Consider the following 21,168-nt stretch of genomic DNA (forward strand, 5'->3'; position numbering starts at 1 on the left):
GAACTTTCAGCACAGGCCAGAGGCAGGTGTTAGTCTTGACGAATGAGTGAGTGACTGAGTGAATGAATGAATGATGAGTGAACTGTGGAAGAAGTGAAACACCCTGATGCTCGTTGGCCCGAACAGCTGACTCAGTAGGTACCAAGACACAAGCTTCTCTGAAGGGGAAGGGAAACTCATCTTTATAAGTTAAGGGCCTTGGATAGCATCCCCTTTAATAAATTGGGAAACCGAGGCTCAGGGAGGTGATGTGGCTTGAACAAAATCCCACAGCTCAAAAACCGAGGCCTCCCTCCCTGCTCTGCGCCCCATTCTCCCTGCTGGCTGAGGCTGCCCTGGCCATCCAGGGTCTGCACGGACCCCTGACATGCCAGGAGCTTCCAACCCTGCCCCCTCCACCTCCTCGAGCCACCCACTGGGTACCATAGGACCTGGCAGCCCTGCTGAGGGCCCCAACTGCTCAGGAGTGTCCAGCCCAGGCAGGAGGCTCCTCACCACAGGCCTGGAAGCTGGCTGAAGAACAGGCTTCTTCTGTCTTTAGAGATCGGCACACCCCCTTTTCCTTCCTTAGGCCAAACTACAGCCACCAGCCCCGGGAGCATCAAACCACAGGAGAGGTTCCAGCCCAGCTGCCATGCTCTGGTCCTACCCCTCAACTGTACTGACACCCAGCCCTGCTGAGGAATCCACGGAGACTTGCTGACTGGCAGGCTCTGGCCTTGGCTTGGTCCCCTTTCTCCCTTCCTGCCTCCTCCTGCCCACGGAGGACCTATCGTCCTGATGAGGAACTCCTTTGAAAAAAGACAAAGCAGGATCCACCCTGCCAGATCCCGAAGCAAAGAGTGGGATATCAGAAACCCAGATGCCAATGACTGCATCAGGAGGCCGGATGGATGGAGATGCAGAAACCGATAGGGCAGTGCGCTCTGTGCTTGGAGGTAGTCCAGGAGAAACAAACCCACCACTGATTCTGGGCTGCCTGCAGAGGCCCTGGCATGGTAGCCTGCAGGGTACACCCCAGCACAGGCACTGCTTGGCCAGCAATACCTGGCCAAGGTTAGAGAGATTCCTGCTTTGGATTATTTTTCTCCAATATCAAACATATATCTTTTAAAAAGTAAATTGAACATATATAACTTGGGGTCTTTATTTTCAATATATATGAGGTTTTTTTTTTTTCTTTTTTTTAATTAAAAGGGTTTACTGGGCAACTTAAAATCCACTTAACCTTTCCTTTTTTAACCTTCCATTCTATTTTATTGGAAGACTGGAAAGTAAAGGGAAGTGTTGTAGTATTCATATTCCCAGAGAATCTCCCAGATCACTGTAGTGACAAAGCACTCGGATAAGGAGACTTGAGTCTCCCCTAACAGTTCTTCACTGGGTATATCTCATCCTTTCTGGACTCCAGTTTCCTCACCTGAAGGAGCCCTCTATTACCTTTAAGGGTTCCTGTAGCATCTATTTCTGCTTTATTGACTATGCCAAAGCCTTTGACTGTGTGGATCACAATAAACTGTGGAAAATTCTGAAAGAGATGGGAATATCAGACCACCTGACCTGCCTCCTGAGAAATCTGTATGCAGGTCAAGAAGCAACAGTTAGAACTGGACATGGAACAACAGACTGGTTCCAAATAGGAAAAGGAGTGTATCAAGGCTGTATATTGTCACCCTGCTTATTTAACTTCTATGCAGAGTACATCATGAGAAACGCTGGGCTGGAAAAAGCACAAGCTGGAATCAAGATTGCTGGGAGAAATATCAATAACCAACAAAGGTCCGTCTAGTCAAGGCTATGGTTTTTCCAGTAGTCATGTATGGATGTGAGAGTTGGACTGTGAAGAAAGCTGAGCACCGAAGAATTGATGCTTTTGAACTGTGGTGTTGGAGAAGACTCTTGAGAGTCCCTTGGACTGCAAGGAGATCCAACCAGTCCATTCTGAAGGAGATCAGCCCTGGGATTTCTTTGGAAGGAATGATGCTAAAGCTGAAACTCCAGTACTTTGGCCACCTCATGCGAAGAGTTGACTCATTGGAAAAGACTCTGATGCTGGGAGGGATTGGGGGCAGAAGGAGAAGGGGACAACAGAGGATGAGATGGCTGGATGGCATCACCAACTTGATGGATGTAAGTCTGAGTGAACTCTGGGAATTGGTGATGGACAGGGAGGCCTGGCGTGCTGCAGTTCACGGGGTCAAAAAGAGTTGGACATGACTAACCGACTGAACTGAACTGAGCTGATTGGAGAAGACTCTTGAGAGTCCCTTGGACTGCAAGGAGATCCAACCAGTCCAACCTAAAGGAAATTAGTCCTGAATATTCATCAGAAGGACTGATGCTGAAGCTGAAACTCCAATACTTTGGCCACCTAATGTGAAGAACTGACTCATTTGAAAAGGCCCTGATGCTTGGAAAGATGGAAGGTGGGAGGAGTAGGGGATGACAGAGGATGAGATGGTTGGATGGCATCACTAACTCAATGGACATGAGTTTGAGTAAACTCCGGGAGTTGGTGATGGACAGGGAGGCCTGGCATGCTTTAGTCCATGGGGTCACAAAGAGACAGACATGACAGAGCTACTGAACTGAATTGAACTGTAGCTCCTATACCCTGTGATCCTGCAGGATAGGGATCAGACTGGATGTTGCTTTCCTCCTCTCAGAGCCTAGGGGGTCTTTAGAGGGCTGACTATCCGGCTGGGAGAAGCAGCACAGTGTCCAGGCCTGTCCCTCAGGTGTAAATTCTACCAGCAGGGGATTCTTCCCTGAGAAAAGACCCTGATGGTGGCAGGAGAGAAGGCAGAGGCTCAGAAGATGTGATGGGGGACATGCCTTTCAAGGTAGGGGGTAGGGATTGGATGGGAGATGAGGGTGGCGGTGAGGAGGTGGTTAGGAGGGGAGAATTTGGGGTGTCTACATCACTTCTGTAAAGAGATGCTCTCTCTGGAAAATCAAAGCTCTCCTCTCAAAGCCAAGAGCCCCAGTCCTCAGCCTGGGTTCATGCATTCCACAGACATTCACTGAATGCCTGCTATGTGCAGGGGCACTGTTGTAGGCAGGGATATGGTGAGAAAGGCGGCAGGCTTACTCCCTGAGTTTACAAGTCAGTGGGAAACACAGATATCCAATGATTATGAGCAATTATGGAAAGTGCTAAGAGGAAATGTTTTGAACTTGGCTCTTGAGAGAGATACAGTGCTTCCCATGTCCTCTTGATGTGTTTGCCCAAATCTCTCACCTCCAGTTCAGATCTCTGCTTTCCTAGTCACCGCAGGGAGATGGAACCCTCAACAGGCTGCCTGCCAGGACGTAAGACAGGCTGTAGGCTCCTCACTTGGCTAAGAGTGGTTCCACCTCGAGGACACAGCTCCCTCCCGGCCTGAGGCAGCAGTGGCCACGGTCCACAGGAGGAGACAAAGGACTGTGGGGATAAGCTGTGGGGATAAGCTTTTCCCCACAGAGCAGATTTCCCCAGAGACCCAGCACGATCCCCTGGCCCAGCTCCCCATGAGCTTGGCTCAGCATGCACACGCGGGGGGGGGGGGGGGGGTCGGCCCTCCTGGCCCCACACAGCCCCCTTCAGCTATCTCACCAGCAGCCAGGACACGGCAGGACCAGGTGAGAAAGGTCCCACTGCCATGAAGGGGCCACGGGAGCCCCTTTCCCGCTTCCTCTTCCGTTCTCATCAGGCACCCGCCGTCCTTTGCTGTCTCTTGGCACCCCTGGCCCCTGCAACTTGGGGATGGACACTTAGAGGATGTGAGAAAGGCATCTGACCTACCTAGAGTTCCAGCTGCTCCATCTACTGCCATGTAGCCACCAGGTCAGGATTCCAGCATTCTGTGTGCCTTCCCCTACTCTGCGCTCTGGCTGAGCTTATCATGTTACTCCCTTGCCCCTCTCAAGAAGGGGTGCCCCAAATCTGTTGCTTTGGGCTTATCTTAATCTGTTACACCGCTCCATCCACCTAGACCACCGTCTCCTATCCATACCCATCTGTTAGGGCCTGGCCATCTCTAAATTCACTGTTTATTGACTACTTGCCACACGCCAACTGTGGTACTACATACTCACTTACTGTTCATTCATTCAACAAATGTGCGGTGAGACCTACTGTTTTTGTTGTTGTTTAGTCTCTAAGTTGTATCCGGCTCTTTTGTGACCCCAGGGACTGGAGCCCGCCAGGCTCCTCTGTCCATGGGGCACCATATAATGGTGAACAAAGAGACGTGGCCCCTGACTCCAGGAAGCTACAGTCTGGTGGAAATTAATAGCTCATTTTTACTGAGTGCCTATAATATACAGACCTTGTCCTAAGCACTTGTCAGATAGTCAGATAAGGATCTGACAATCTGTCAAAGAAATTGCCTTGTTTACAGAGTAAAGCAAACAATAGAGAAATGCAAAGTCCTGCCCAAGACTCCCTTGTAGCTCAGTCGGTAAAGACTTTGCCTGCAGCGGTTCCATCCCTGGGTTGGGAAGATCCCCTGGAGAAGGAACTGGCAACCCACTCCAGTATCCTTGCCTGGAAAATCTCATGGACAGAGGAGCCTGGTGGGCTGCAGTCCATAGGGTCACAGAGAGTAGGGCACGACTGAGCGACTAACCCTTACTTAAGGGGCAGAGCAGGGATTCCAACGCCCAGGCTGACTGATTCCAAAGCAGAAGCTCTTAGCACTATGCTTTCTTTCTTCATGGCTGTTGTTTCGTTACTCAGTCGTGTCTGACTCTTTGTGACCCCATGGACTGTAGCCTGCCAGGCTCCTCCATCTATGGGATTTCCCAGGCAGTCTTCTTCAGGGGATCTTCCCCATGCAGCGACTGAACCTATGTCTCCCGCAGCTCCTGCACTGGCAGGCCGATTCTTCACCACTAGCGCCACTTAATCCCACTTCCTCCAAGGAAACTTCCCGACTCTCCTCCCAGACTAGAGGGATTCCTAGATTCTTGGAAGCCCGCCTAGTATATGACACACCCATGTCCTCCTCCTGACAGGTACCCAGACCACAGAACGTATCCCCGCCTCCTTTCTCCAGAGCTGCTGAGTTGGCTGATCTGAACTAGAACCCTGGGTTCTTCCTCCTAGCTGTGAGTTTTCATTGTAGATACTCCTCCAAGAGGGGCTTCCGCACAGGGCCGACCCTTCCAGATGCCCATTTCACAGATGAAGCCAACAGAGGTCCTGAGTGCTTTAAAATCATTTCAACCTCCTGGCTGGCCGGGTCTCTTTTCTTCCGGGGAGTCTCGGCCCCTCCGCCAAAGGCTTAGTGAGGGAGGTGGGACAAGGAAACGACTCGCCTGCCAGATGCTCGGGTTAACACGCCCCAAAGGCAGGCTTCTCCGTGAGGGTCGAGCTTGCGACGCGTGCCCCGTCCCCATTTCCAAAGCCCGAAAAAGACAACCGACCTTCCTCTCCACTCGGACCACAGCCCACCGCCCTCCAGGAGCAGACCCCAGGCACTTCCTCCAACGAAGGGGGAGGGGGGGTGGGTGGGACTTGGGGACCCCTCACCTTCCTCTCCCGACTCCCCTCCGAGGATCGAGGCCGGCAGGTGGCCTGTGACCCGCCGCGCCCGAGCCGGACCGCCCGTGCCCCCGGAGACTCGGGGTCCCCCACTTCCCGCTCCTCCTACCTGTTCGGGGGAGCCCCGCGCACCGGCCGCCGCCCCGCTCCGCCTCCCGCCAGCGCCGCAGAAGCAGCCCGGGCTCCGGCTGCCCCGGGATCCCGCCCCCGGCCCCGCCTCATCGCGCGCAGGTGATCCCGGGAGGGGCCCCGTTGCCCCCTCGGTCCCTGCCTTGGGGGCCGCCCCAGGGGCGCCAGGCTCGGGGCACTGGCTGGGCGGCGCTTCCTGGCCGTGTCCTCACGCTTCTCCCGGTCCAGGCCCTTCTTGGGGTTCCAGTTCGCCCAGCCCAGTCCCTCGGTCCACCAAGGCCACTTCAGCCAGGGCCGAACGGGAGAAGGAGCTTTACAAACATGCCAGGCTAGCTAGATGTGAACTGCAGGGAGTTCGTTAGGTGTCTTTTTTATTTAAAATAATATTTGTGGCCTTAAATTTTTTTTTATTGGAGTATAGTTGATTTACCAAGTTGTGTTAATTTTACTTATGTAGCCAAGTGGATCAATTACACAAATAGATATATCCGCCCTTTATTTAGATTCTTTTGGAATATAGGCCATTACAGAGTATTGAGTAGAGTTCCCTATTCTATACAATAGATTCTCATTAGTCATCTACTTTATCTGTATAGTGTCATCTATTTTATATATAGTAGTGTGCATATGTCAATTCCGATCTCCCAATTTACCCCTCCCCATTCCCCTACCCCTTGGTTGGTTCTCTACATCTGTGACTTTACTTGTGGTTTGTAAATAAGTTCATTTACAAAAAAGTCTCCTTTTTTTAAAATTACGCATTAAGCTGAATCATATGATATTTGTCTTTCTGAGTCTGACTTCACTCAGTGTGACAGTCTCTAGGTTCATCCATGTTGCTGCAAATGGCATTAATTTTGTTCTTTTCTTGTTTAATGGCTGAGCAATATATGAGCTCTATCTTTATCCAGTCCTCTGTTACGGACATTTAGGTTGCTTCCATGTCCTGGCTATTGTAAATGGTGCTACAATGAACACTAGGGTGCAGGTACCTTCTCAAGTATGATTTTCTCTGAGTTTATGCCTACAAGTGCAATTGCTGGATCATATGCTAGTTCCGTTTTTAGTTTTTTAAGGAACCTCCATACTATTCTCTGTAGTGGCTGTACCTGTATGCTGCTGCTGCTGCTAAGTCGTTTCAGTCATGTCCGACTCTGTGCGACCCCATAGATGGCAGCCCACCAGGCTCCCCCGTCCCTGGGATTCTCCAGGCAAGAACACTGGAGTGGGTTGCCATTTCCTTCTCCAATGCATGAAAGTGAAAAGCGAAAGTGAAGTCGCTCAGTCGTGTCTGACTCTTAGCGACCCCATGGACCGCAGCCTATGTACCTGTATAGCTGTCTTTAAAGTTGGATTGTGTGGGGAATTCCCTGGCAGTCCGGTGGTCAGAACTCCACGCTTCCACTGCAAGGAGCATGTGTTCCATCCCTGGTCTGGGAACTAAGCTCTCCAAGCTGCATGGTGAGGCCAAATAAAGAAATAATTGGGATTATGCTAATCTGACTGAAGGGTTTGGGGGAGGTTTGCCAGCTGGGGAGTCTCAAAAGCTCTGCCCTGTAGGATCTGGCAGTCTCCTTCATCAGGCTGGTTTGTGGCTGGATCCATGAAGCCTAGCACTCTATTATGGACACACAATGGGCCCTCAATATTTATAGAAAAGGAGAAGAGATCTTAGGGGAGTCCCCATTTACAAACAGAAAACTGAAACCCAGGCAGCAGACTGAGTTGCCCACAGTCACATAGCAGGGGAATGACAGAACCAGGAGTACAGTCAGGTTTCCCCACTGTGTTTTCAAATTATTTCTAGAAAGTGTTTGGTTTGGGGCCTATTGCTTTGCCACTGGTGCCTATGAGATGCTGTCAAAGCGTTGATAACTTCTTCCCAAGTTGACTGAGAACTAAGAGAGAACCACGTGTTTTCATAGGAAACTCTGGTGATGTTTATTAAAAAGGATTAAGACGTGAAATTCTGTGAATCACTATATTGTACACCTGTAACTTATATTGATACATTAACTATACTTCAATTTAAAAAAAAGTGCAATTCTATCATTCTACTTTTTTTTTTTTTAAGTGAAAGCAGGTTTATTGAGAAAGAGACACGTTCCATAGACAGGATGCTGTCCATCTCAGAAGGTAAGAGTAGCCCCAGGACATGGGAAGTCAGAGCAACCTGCGATTCTACTTTTTCAGTGAATACTTGAAACAGGGTCTTTGGCTTCAGAGAGCTCCTCTGTGATGGGAGAGGCAGAAGGCAGGGAGAGTTCACTGAAAAATCACTCTGTTCTTGAGAACTGAGATCTATGAGGCCACCTCAAGATGCTTCCAGAAGCTCTTGCTGTGTTGTGCAGGGGGTCAAGAGCTCTAAAGTCAGATGGTCTTAAGTTCCAATCCTTTTTAAACCTGAGACTCAGTTTCTTTCAGTTGAATGAAGGTAATATACCTACGCTAGTATTGTTGTGGTGAGAATTAAAAATGAGATAATGCTTATAAAATGCTAGATAAATGGAAGAATTTTTATGCTAAGTGGTAGGGGCTGGGGAGGTGGACATGCTGACACAAGGGGACCTCAGCATCTCTGGTACAGTCCCCTCTGAGGGATTCAATGATCTTCAGCCTTCTGTCATCCACGGCTCTACCCCACCCTCTGCTTCTCCTTTAACCCAGGCCGGCCAAGTCATAGGACACCTGCCATGTCAGAATGGCTTTGCACACACCTGCCATGAGGGATCTGGGGATGAAACTCTGAAACCCAGCAGGACCCTGCAAAGCCTTGCCTGGTACAAGATCCTCTGTGTCCTTGACTTCTTGTTTGGCTTTCTCCAGTTCCAAACAGCAGACTCAAGTAGTCAGCGATTAGAAAATAGAGTCAAAGGACTCCTAGTTCCTCCTGAAGGCATGTAGATAATCTGACACATACCCTTGCATTGTCCTGCAGAAACTAAGCCACCCCCACTCACTGGAGTGACTGGTGATTACATGTTGACCATAAGGATGCAGACTCCAGACTGGTTGGAAGTGGAAGGTGGATGCTTGAGATTCAAAAACCATCTCCCTGTTACCTCACCACCAGCCAATCAGAAGAATGTCCATAAGCTGATCATGTGCCCTGCGACCTATCCCTATTGCTATAATACTTTTAAAACTCTTGTCTAAAGGCCAGAGGAGTTCAGGTCTTTTGAATACTAGCTGCCCGTTCTCCTTGCTTGATGCCCTGCGATAATTGATGCCCAGCACAATAATAGTGCTGTACTTTCCCTCAGCACAATCCGTTGTCCGTAGATTGGCTCTGCTGGTGTCACGTGAGCAGACTCAAGTTCGGTCTGGTAACAACTCTTCCTCTCACCAGCCTCCCTCATAAGGAGTTGACCAGGATCAGACACACAAGCCAAGCTCAGCGAGGCAGAGGCATGAAAAGGCTCTAGCTAAACTTCTTCTCTCAGTTTATTTATTAAGTCCTCCTGTTCACTACAGGCCAGGCACTCTGCAAGGTGGGGCAGAATCAGTGGGGGCCTTGCCTCATCCTGTAGACGTCACCTTCCAGAGGGGCTGTGGGGACAGCTGACATGAAGCACAAAAGATGGTCACACAAGAGAAGGACAGTCTGGGAAAGTCCCCTGAAAGACGTACCATGCTGTTTTTGATTATTATCGGTGGGACAGCAGGAACTCCTTCAGAAACAGAGGGAAGGGTGAGCACCATCTGCCGGGAGAAGACAGCTGAGCTGAGATGGAAAGGACAAGCAGGTAGATGGAGGAGGAGCTGCGGCTGGGCAGTGTTCTGGAGGCAGGGAAAGCCCACAAGGTCAGATGGTTGACTGGAGTAGGGGCGGAGGGCAGAGTGGACAGGAGGAGATCAGAGGCAGACAGAGGTCAGATCTTCTAAGGTCTTGAAAGTGAAAGTCGCTCAGTCATGTCTGACTCTTTGCGACCCCATGGACTATCAGTCCATGGAATTCTCCAGGCCAGAATACTGAAGTGGGTAGCCTTTCCCTTCTCCAGGAGATCTTTCCAATCCAAGGATCGAACCCAGGTCTCCTGCATTGCAGATTTCATTCCACAAACCATGAAACCCATGGGATGGGGAGTTAAGAAAGGCAGTGGCCTGATCTAACCTGTTTGTTTATTTTTTCTTTTTTGCCTGTGCTGGGTCTTCACTGTGGTGCACAGGCTTCTCTAATTGTGGTGTGTGGGCTTAACTGCCCCATGGGATATAAGTTCTCTGGCCAGGGATCAAAGCCGTGTCCCCTGAATTGGAAGGCAGATTCTTAACCACTGGAGCATCAGGGAAGTCCCTAACCTACGTTTTTAATAGATCACCCTGGCTGCCCAAGTAGAGTAGATCAAGGGAGCACAGGCAGGAGGGTGGTGTGGAGCAGGGGGTGTCAGTGGAAGAGGAAAGAAGTGGTCATATTTGAGATATAATCTGCAGGACAGGCAGACAAGAATTGCTGACAGAGAGGAAGGTTCAAAGAAGGCCACGTAGTGGTCTGTCTGCTGCCAAGTCAGTTCATGCCCTGAAGCTGGAGGCATGGCATGGAGCTGCCATGACCAGGATCGCTGCCCCTCCTTCTGCCAAGCTGGATGCAACCTCAGGTCGTCCCTGGATCTTACTCCACAGAGCCTGGAGAGGTGGGGCTACGTGCCCAGGTAGAGGCAGAGGTCCCCTAGCTCCCAGTCCAGAACCTGCCTGACCCACTGGCCTGGATTTATTCCTTGGGCAAACCACAAACAGGTCATCCCAGGTGCCACAGCAGGCAAATGGACTACCAAGTGATACTCTGCATGTAAAAACTAGAATGATCACAATCCCAAACGGTAAGAGAATGCGAAGCCAATTGTGCTTCGTAATGGATGCGCCAGATGTATAAAAGACTCAGGTCTTTCCAGCTGTGGAGACATGTGTGTGTGAAATTGTGATTTAGAATAAGAAATATATATTTTAGTATTCGTCCATGGTTTTTGGCTCACAGCTCCCCAAACCTTGTGATTCTTGAGTGATTAGGGTAATAGTGGCATCTTTCATTGTAATACTTGGTTTTCCTCCTCAATTCCTAAAATAGCTTCAGAGTGAAATGAGTGTCGTCTGTGATTCACGACAAACCCCTTTCAACCACATCTGAGTTTATGTTGATCAGGTGGTTTTAGGAAGGCCTCCAAGTAGCCTAAGGATGAGAGCTAGTTGCTGGACAAGCTGAGTGATTAGAGGGTTAGAATTTTTTAAAAAATATTTGTCTTGTGTATTTGTTTATTTGGCTGCACCGAGTCTTAATGTGGCATGCAGGATGTTTGATCTTCGTTGCACCATGTGAGATCTTTAGTTACAGCATGCAAAACTCTTAGTTGCAACACGTGGAATCTAGTTCCCTGACCAGGGATCAGACCGGGGGACCCTGCATGGAGTTTTAGGGTCTGGACCTAAAACACTGGACCACCAGGGAAGTCCCCAAGTGTTGAAAATTTTAGTGTCACCCTCCCCACACACACATCCAGGGAGGGGAGAGGGGCTGGAGATCGAATCAATCTTCAGTGGCCAAGATTTAATCAATTGTGTTTAGATAATGAACCCTCCATAAAAAACCCAAAAGAAGCTCGGAGAGCTTTCCCAGTGGGCAAAGAAGACTACGTTCACATGCTGGGAGGGTGGCGCCCCCCAGGCTCCATGGAGACAGAAGCTTCTGTGGTCAGGACCCTTCTGGACCTCGCCTTGTGTATCTATACATATGGCTTTTCATTCGTATCTTTTAATATCCTTTCTAATAATCTGGTAACCTAGTTAGTAAACAGTTTGCCCGAGTTCTGTGAGCCATTGTACCAGATCAATCAAGCCCATGGAGAGGGTCCTGGGAACCTCTGATTTACACCAGGTCATCAGAAGCACAGGTAATAATCTGGACCATTAATTAGCATCTGCAGTGAGAGTCAGTCTTGTAGGACTGAGCCCTTAACCTGTGGGGTCAGATGCTATCTCCAGGGAGATAGTGTCAGAACTGAGTTAAATTGTAGGGCATTTGCTGGTGTCACACAATTGCTTGGTGTAAGAAAACTACCTGCCCCTCCCCCGCCCCGTTTCCCCAAACACATTTGCTGGCCAGAAGTGTCAGAAGTAAAGCTGCATATTGAGAGCCCAGGAGATATGGGTACGTTTTTGCATGAGTGCAGAAACAGAAAATAAAAACAGCACGTGCAGACCCCGACAAGTATATAAAATGAATGTCCGTGTGCTGATGAAGATTTGAAGAGTTTGGCAGAGTGTAAATAAAATATGGGGATTTTCCGTGTTCTTTTTTTCCCTGTAGAGAAGATGGTGTTTATGTTAAACAGTTTTCTAAGTGAATGAAAATGGCTCATGAAATTACCCAACAAACCACCCCTGTTTCAGATGTACCATATGGATCCTTAGGCTCTGGGAGATTTAAAAAGAACAAAAAAACTGCTCTTTCCACATAGAAGGTACTCAAATGCATGGAGCTAACCTTCCTTTTCTTGTTAGCAGAGGGTGTTGCTGCAAACCAGCCTTTGAGCACCTGGGTTTTTATCCCCTGGCTGGAACTGTGCAGTCTCTCACTTCTGCCCTCAAAGCCTTAATCTGCTATTTATGGCTTTTGAGATGGTTGCTGGGGAAACAAGACAAATGTCACAGAGGATTAGAATGCAATTTCGAGGGGAGACAAAGCACAGAGATTCATGAATCCAGAGACATCCAAGTCCACACTGACTCAGCCAGCACACAAAAAAGAGGAGGCAAACATACCCAGGCCCGTTGATTCTGAAATCAACGCCTTGCCTCTCAGCCAAGGGGATGAAGACAGCAACAAAGGCCGAAAGACTCAGAAGCCACGATTCTTAACTATCTACAGTGCACACTGCGTGACTGTCCATATGACTGTCGCCCATATAAATAGTACTCTTTGGGGACTTCCCTGGTGGCCCAGTGGTAAAGAATCTGCCTTGCAATGCAGGAGGCATGGGTTCAGTCCTTGGTCTGGGAACTAAGATCCCACGTTTGTTGCTGTTCAGTTGCTAAGTTGTGTCTGACTCTTTGTGACCCTATGAACTACAGCATGCCAGGCTTCCTTGTCCTCATTATTTCCCAAACTTTGCTCAAACTCATGTCCATTGAGTCAGTGATGCCATCCAACCATCCCATCCTCTGCTGTCCCCTTCTCCTGCCCTCAAATTTTCAAGCATCAAGGTCTTTTCGAATGTGTTTGCTCTTTGCATCAGATGGAACTTCAGCTTCTGCATCAGTCCTTCCAATGAATATTCAGGTTTGATTTCCTTTAGGATTGACTGGTTTGATCTCCTTCCTGTCCAAGGAACTCTCAAGAGTCTTCTCCAGCACCACATTTCGAACCCAATTCTTTGGCGCTCAGCCTTTATGGACCAGCTCTCATGTCCATACATGACTACTGGAAGAACCACAGCTTTGACTAGATGGACCTTTGTCGGCAAAATAACGTTTCTGCTTTTTAATACACTGTCTAGGTTTGTCATAGCTTTTCTTCCAATGAGCAAGCATCTTTTAATTTCATGGCTGCAGTCACCATCAGCAGTGATTTTGGAGCCCAAGAAAACAAAACCTGCCCATTTATTTTTCCCCATTTGCCATGTCATGATGGGACAAGATGCCATGATCTTAGTTTTTTAATATTGAGCTTTAAGCCAGCTTTTTCACTCTCCTCATTCACCTTCATCAAGAGATTTTTTTTACTTCCTCTTCACTTTTTGCCACTAGGGTGGTATCATCTGCATAACTGAGGTCACAGAGCAACTATGCCCTGGGCCACACCTACTGACCCTGTGCTCTAGAGCCTGGGAGTTGCAACCACTGAGGCCTCATCCCGCAACTTCTGGAGCCTGAGCCCCAACTAAAGAGTCCACGTGCCACAGTGAATATCCCATGACGCAACAAAAATCCCACGTGCCCCTGCTAAGACACGACACAGCCAAATAAATAGATAAATTTTTTAAAAAGTGTATTCTGTGGTACCCAGAGATGTGATCCAGAGGAGGCAGGACCCATTCCCCCAAGCTGTGGTCCTGCATTTGGATTAATTCCCATTTGAGTTCTGGGAGCATCTGGGTGATGGAAGGTGAAGAAAGGAGAGAGTGACCAAGACTGAGCCAGGCTTCTGGAACCCCCAGCAAGCCACCTGGTCTTTCGAGGCTTCTGTTTTCACGTCTGTAAAATGGCAGATTGGACATCTAGAATTGAGCTGTCTTTTGGACTCTGTGGGAGAGGGAGAGGGTGGGATGATTTGGGAGAATGGCATTGAAACATGTATAATATATATGAAACGAGTCGCCAGTCCAGGTTCGATGCACGATACTGGATGCTTGGGGCTGGTGCACTGGGATGACCCAGAGGGATGGTATGGGGAGGGAGGAGGGAGGAGGGTTCAGGATGGGGAACACATGTATACCTGTGGCGGATTCATTTTGATATATGGCAAAACCAATACAATATTGTAAAGTTAAAAAATAAAATTAAATTTAAAAAATATATCCTTAAAATGGCAGATTGGGCTGTTTTGTATCTGAGGCTTCTTCCAGTGAGTTTGACTCTCATGACTGTCCCTTTAACCAGCCAGCCCATGTCACACCTGAGAACTTCCTCATTTTTATGATAATTTTTAGGAACCCTATGATTCAATCTCACTGGTTGCCAGGGAAGAATTTTCTGTTCCCAGAGTGAAAACGAGAGGCTGTAAATGAAGCCCTTTGGCCGCCAGGGCAAGCTGCCTTTCCTCACCTTGGCAAGGAAACTGTCTTGTTATCTAGGATTCTAGGAGCACTTCCTGGCAGCATCGAGCCCGTCGGCATCTCTCTCTGCTGCTGGATTCGCTCTCCCCTGGTACCTCCTGGTCCCCTCTAATATCACAGTCACCCTAGGAAATCCAGAGCAGGAGTAGAAGGAATATACACACACAAAGAAGCGACTCCGCGTCCTTCTGGGGGGCCTCAGGCAGATCTCCTAACTTTTCTGGGGTTTAGTTTGCTCTTCTATGGTTCATTCATCCATGCAAATATTTACTGAGTGCCTGCTATGTGCCAGCAATGAATAAAAGAGACAACAAGCCCTGTCTTGATGAAGCTGACATTCTGATATGAGGGGAGAACACTAAAAATAAATAAGCCAGGGATAGGGCATGTTGGAAGGTGGTAAGTGATTTGGGGAAAAATAAAAGGAAGGTGGACTGGTGATGTCTGCTGCCTACCCAAAGAGTTGCCATGAGGACTGAATGAGCTGATGTTCATAAAATTACTTCCTCAAACAGTAATGGGCTATGCAAATATAAAGGGTAATTATATCATAATGTTTTGTTCAATGAAAGCATATTCAAAAGATCTGAAAGTCATGGAGAATGTGGTGACCCAGGAATGGAGAACCCAAGTCAGCTTGAATCATGGCTGGAACCGGGAAGGGAGCTTGGACATCCTTTAGCCCAGGGATTTGGCAGTCCCTCAGAGTCACCCACGTGCTTTGAAAAGAGATCAAAGTCGCTCTGCAGAGTCCATGGAACCTAAGTCTCTGAGGGCACGGCCAGACATGCACGTGGTTTCTTACAACCATCCAGGTGATGCTAATGTGTGACCAGGGTGGAGAGCAGCATCTGACCACAGAGAGGGGATGACTTACCTAAAACCTGAAATGTTTCCTCCCCCAGGCCCGGGGTCACTGCGTGTCACTTGGCACCTCGTTCCCCTCCCTGCCGGGAGCCCCCACAGGGCTGTCGTGGTGTCTCAGCCCCTCCTCCCACCTTCCTGAAGGCCGGAGTGGCTCTCTTGAGTGTGTGCTCACTCAGTCGTGTCCAACTCTTTGTAACCCTATGGATGGTAGCCTACCAGGCTCCTCTATCCATGGATTCTTCAGACAAGAAAACTAGAGAGGGTTGCTATTTCCTACTCTAGGGGATCCTCCCAACCCAGGAATTGAACCTGCATCTCTTGTGTCTCCTGCGTTGGCAGGCGGATTCCTTGCCACTGTGCCACCCAGGAAGCCCAGTGGCTCTCTTACCTGAAGGCTAAGAAATTGCGTGAGTTTTCAGCAATGGCCAGGCTGCTGATCACTCCAAATTAAATTTCAGTTATGGGCTGAACTGTGTTCCACTCCCCCCATTCCTACCCTTTCCACTCCCTGAAAATTCCTATGTTGGAAGTCCTAACTTCTAATATAATTTCTTCAGAATCTGATTGTATTTGGAGGTATGGCATTTAAACAGGTAATTAAAATATTAATAAAATGAAGTCATATGAAAGTGAAAATGTTAGTTGCTCAGCCACGTCCGACTCTTTGCGCCCTGATGGACCACAGCACGCCAGGCTTCCCTGTCCATCACCAACTCTTGGAGCTTACTCAAACTCATGTCCAAGAGTCGATGATGGCATCCAACCAACTCATCCTCTGTCATCCCCTTCTCCTTCCACCTTCAGTCTTTCCCAGCATCAGGGTCTTTTCAAATGAGTCAGTTCTTTACATCAAGTGGCCAAAGTTTTGGAGTTTCAGCTTCAGCATCAGTCCTTCAAATGAATATTTAGGACTGATTCCCTTGCAGTCCAAGGGACTCTCAAGAGTCTTCTCCAACACCACAGTTCAAAAACATCAATTCTTTGGCACTCAGCTTTCCTTATGGTCCAACTCTCACATCCACACATGACCACTGGAAAAACCATAGCCTTGACTAGACGGACCTTTGTTGGCAAAGTAATGTCTCTGCTTTTTAATATGCTGTCTGTGTTGGTCATAGCCTTTCTTTCAAGGAGCAAGTGTCTTTTAATTTCATGGCTGCAGTCACCATCTGCAGTGATTTTGGAGCCCAAGAAAATAAAGTCTCTGTTTCCATTGTTTCCCCATCTATTTGCTATGAAGTGATGGGACAGGATGCCAATATCTTAGTTTTCTGAATTTTGAGCTTTAAGACAACTTTTTCACTCTCCTCTTTCACTTTCATCAAGAGGCTCTTTAGTTCTTCTTCACTTTCTGCCATAAGAGTGGTGTCATTTGTATATCTGAGGTAATTGATATTTCTCCCAGCAAATCTTGATTCCAGCTTGTGCTTCATCCAGCCCAGCATTGTGCATGATGTACTCTGTATATAAGTTAAGTAAACAGGGTGATAATATACAGGCTTGATGTACTCCTTTCCCGATTTGGAACCAGTCTGTTGGTCCATGTTCAGTTCTAACTGTTGTTTCTTGACCTGCATACAGATTTCTCAGGAGGCAGGTCAGGTGGTCTGGTATTCCCATCTCTTTCAGAATTTTCCACAGTTTATTGTGATCCACAGAGTCAAAGGCTTTGGCATAGTCAATAAAGCAGAAATAGATGTTTTTCTGGAACTCTCTTGCTTTTTTGATGATCTAATGGATGTTGGCAGTGTGATATTTGATTCCTCTGCTTTTTCTAAAACCAGCTTGAATATCAGGAAGTTCATGGTTCACGTATTGCTGAAGCCTGGCTTGGAGAATTTTGAGCATCACTTTACTAGCGTGTGAGATGAGTGCAACTGTGCAGTAGTTTGAGCATTCTTTAGCATTGCCTTTGGGATTGGAATGAAAACTGACCTTTTCCAGTCCTGCAGCCACTGCTGAGTATTCCAAATTTGCTGGTGTATTGAGTGCAGCACTTTCACAGCATCATCTTTTAGGACTTGAAATAGCTCAACTGGAATTTTATCACCTCTACTATCTTTGCTCATAATGATGCTTCATAAAGCCCACTTGACTTCACATTCCAGGATGTCGGGCTCTAGATAAGTGATCATATCATCGTGGTTATCTGGGTCATGAAGATCTATTTGTATAGGTCTTCTGTGTATTCTTTCCACCTCTTCTTAATATCTTCTGCTTCTGTTAGGTCCACACCGTTTCTCTCTTTTATTGTGCTCATCTTTGCATGAAATGTTCCCTTGGGATCTCTAATTTTCTTGAAGCGATCTCTAGTCTTTCCCATTTTATTGCTTTCCTCTATTTCTTTGTGTTGATCACTGAGGAAGCCTTTCTTATCTCTCCTTGCTATTCTCTGGAGCTCTGCATTCAAATGGGTATATCTTTCCTTTTCTCCTTTGCCTTTAGCTTCTCTTCTTTTCTCAGCTATTCTCTTGGCAAAACTCCGTTAGCCTTTGACCTGCTTCATTTTGTACTCCAAGGCCAAATTTGCCTGTTCCTCCAGGTATCTCTTCCTCTATGATGAAAAGGACACCTTTTTTGGGTGTTGGTTCTAGCCAGTCTTATAGATCTTCATAGAACTGTTCAACTTCAGCTTCTTCAGTGTTACTGGTTGGGGCATAGACTTGGATTACTGTGATATTGAATGGTTTGCCTTGGAAACGACCAGAGATCATTCTGTCGTTTTTGAGATTGCATCCAAGTACTGCATTTGGGAGTCTTTTGTTGAATATGATGGCTACTCCATTTCTTCTAAGGGATTCTTGCTCACAGTAGTAGATATAATGATCGTCTGAGTTAAATTCACCCATTCCTGTCCATTTTGGTTTGCTGATTCCTAAAATGTTGATGTTCACTCTTGCCATCTCCTGTTTGACCACTTCCAATTTGCCTTGGTTCATGGACCTAACATTCCCGGTTCCTATGCCATATTGCTCTTTAAAGCATCAGACTTGACTTCCATCACCAGTCACATCCACAACTCGGTGTTGTTTCTGCTTTGGCTCTGTCTCTTCATTCTTTCTGGAGGCATTTCTCCACTTATCTCCAGTAGCCTATCGGGCATCTGCCGACTTTGGGAGTTCATCTTTCAGTGTCCTATCTTTTTGCCTTTTCATACTGTTCATGGGGTTCTCAAGGCAAAAATACTGAAGTGGTTTGCCATTCCTTTCTCCAGTGGACCACGTTTTGTCAGAACTTTCCACCATGACCAGTCCATCTTGGGTGGCCCTACATGGCATGGCTCATAGTTTCATTGAACAAGATAAGGCTGTGGTCCATGTGATCAGTTTGATTAGTTTCCTGTGATTGTGGTTTTAAAAGCATAAAAGCGTATACTTAGATAATTAAAAGCATATACTTAATTACATATACATTTAAAAGCATATGCTTAATTATCCATGTTCCGATTAGAGCTTGAAAGTTTATTTCCACTGCTGTTTTGTTGCAATTATGAATGGTATCTTATTACTTACAGTTTGGCTATTAATAGTGGAAGAAAATGCTACTGATTTTGAAAAGAAATTATTCTATTCAGCAACATCACTGCACCTTCTTAGAGATTCTGATAGTTTCACTTGGTTTTTACATTTATCAAACCATGAAGTTTCCCTCTGATGTCCCAGTCTAAGAATACTCTTACTTAGAGAAATTATTAAACAAATTTTAATTTGTAAGCCTATCCTTTAACTGATTAAAGTCAGGATTTTAGTAGAAAATTTCTTTCAGTGTTCTTCATGCACCAGTGCAATGAAACACTCCTAAGCAAAAGGGCTCCATAGTTGACCAGAGTTTTGGAGACTCAGAATGTACAAATTTGTAAGTTCCTAGAAGCACAACAATATAGAAGCTGTTTAACTTTTCCAAATATTTCAGACAACAAGCTTTTCCCAAATAACAAATTTTGATACACTCTATTTAAATACTTAACCTACAAATTACTTATATTTATATTCTCTATGTTTCAGAAGACCAGGGGAAGTTTGGCAAGATTTTAGATCTTTCCTGTAAGCTTTAGATTTAAATCTTTTTTTTCATCTAGATTAGAATTATATTTTGATGTGTTCAGTGAAGGCAGAGTGGGTTACTGCTCACTCCTCATATCTGTTCTAACATGTTTCTTGGTGATAATACAATTCCAATACAAACATTGTTGAATTTAACTTTTAAAGCAGTCTATTTTTTTCCCCCCATTTTCTTTCTTTTATTTAAGTCAGTCTACTATTATGAGGTAAACTACCTAAAGCTTAATTCTAGTATTCTCTATTCTGCATTACAACAGTGTTTTATTTTTAGGTTATTTGCAGTGTTTTTCCAACTGGCTGTTTCAGGAAAGAATTTTTAGCTCCAGTGAAATCTTATTTTAAGGTCATTACATACAACAGACTGCCAGGCCCCGGTCACCTGGAGGCCCAGCTCCACCTGGAGGCCACCCCCAGAACACAGCTTGAAAACATCTGGGACAATGGCAATGTCCCCAGCAACTCTGAGTTAGTGGTATTAAAACAGAAAAACACTACTAATTTTAAGAACCTTTGAATCCTAGTATGTTTCCTCCTGAAAAACAAAAGATATCAGTTCAACAGAGTAGAAGAGTGTGGTAGAGAGGACCTGGGGACAGAGGCAAGAAACTCAGATCTCCCAAGTGGGCGACCATCCAGATGTATGAACTTGGCGATGTCTCTTGGGCCGTTTGCTTGCAAAGGTGTGAGTAGGAGGTGTGGGCCGGGGGAGTGGAAGCCACTGAAATACGTGCGTTCTGAACTGTCCTGTGGGTTCTCACAGGTGCTGGAGCGGGGCCTGGGTCTCCACTCTCCCACTCTGCCTCCTTTCAAAAGAAGCAGCTTTGTTTACCTTTTTTTTTTTTTTGGTAACCGGTTTACACTGGGATTTATATAAGATTTTATTTGAATAAAGAGCAGATGGCTTAAAAACTGGTATGGGGACTTCCCTCATCGTCCAGTTTTTAAGAGTCCACCTTCCAATGCAGGGGACACAGGTTCGATCCTTGGTCAGGGGACTAAGATCCCACATCCTGCAGGACAGCTAAGCTCTGGCGCCACCACTACCGAGCCCATGTGCTCGTCAGCCCGAGCACCACAACTGGAGAGAAGCCTGGAAACTAAGACCCAATGAGGCCAAATAAATAAACAGATAAATAATATTTTTAAAAAAGTGGTATGTATATATAAAAAAAATCACTGTACTAAATAATCTCTACAGTCACTCCTTCTAGCTTTAACATTTTGGAGTTTTTGTTTTTTTTTTTTTAACTAAGACAGAAAATAGGTTTTTACCAAAAATAAATAATTTTTTAAAAAGATGTATTTATTTATTAGCTGTGGTGGGTCTTCGCTGCTGTGTGTGGGCTTCTCTAGTTGAGGCGAGCAGGGGCTACCGTCCGTTGCAGTATGTGGGCTTCTCATTGCAGTGGCCTCTCTCCATGCTGTGGAGCATGGGCTCTAGGGTGCTTGGGCTTTGGTAGCTGCAACACATGGGCTCAGCAGAGGCAGTGCACAGGCTTAGCTGCTCCATGGCATGCAGGGTCTGCCTGGACCAGCAATGGAGTTGGTGACCCCTGCACTGCAAGGAAGATTCTTAATCAGTGGACTACCTGGGAAGCCCAAAGGCAAATCATTTCTAGCTGAGGAGCAAACCAGGGTAAAAACTTTTCTTGGCGAAGAACATAAACCAGAGTGGTTATTTCCAGAGTCAGTGGCGAGTCACCACCACCTTTAACTCCGGCACAAACACAGCACTAACCTGCAGTGGGATCAGGTTAAAGAATCAAACATAATATCTCACTTTTCTGCCTTTTCTGTGTTATTACCTAAACGTAAGTGA

The 21,168-nt window shown here is 46.8% G+C and overlaps 1 protein-coding gene across 1 annotated transcript in view; it reads right to left on the bottom strand.

Moving 5' to 3' along the window:
* Positions 1 to 5,734, bottom strand: part of NCMAP (non-compact myelin associated protein) — a 50,653-nt gene extending 44,919 nt beyond the window's left edge. Inside the window, exon 1 of the mRNA XM_005203312.4 lies at positions 5,637 to 5,734. The gene's annotated coding sequence lies outside the window, so the exon portion shown is untranslated. The remainder of the gene's footprint in view (positions 1 to 5,636) is intronic.
* Between the last annotated feature and the right edge of the window lie 15,434 nt (positions 5,735 to 21,168).

The sequence above is a fragment of the Bos taurus genome, chromosome 2 (genome assembly GCF_002263795.3).
Source record: "Bos taurus isolate L1 Dominette 01449 registration number 42190680 breed Hereford chromosome 2, ARS-UCD2.0, whole genome shotgun sequence".
Classification (NCBI taxonomy): domain Eukaryota; kingdom Metazoa; phylum Chordata; class Mammalia; order Artiodactyla; family Bovidae; genus Bos; species Bos taurus.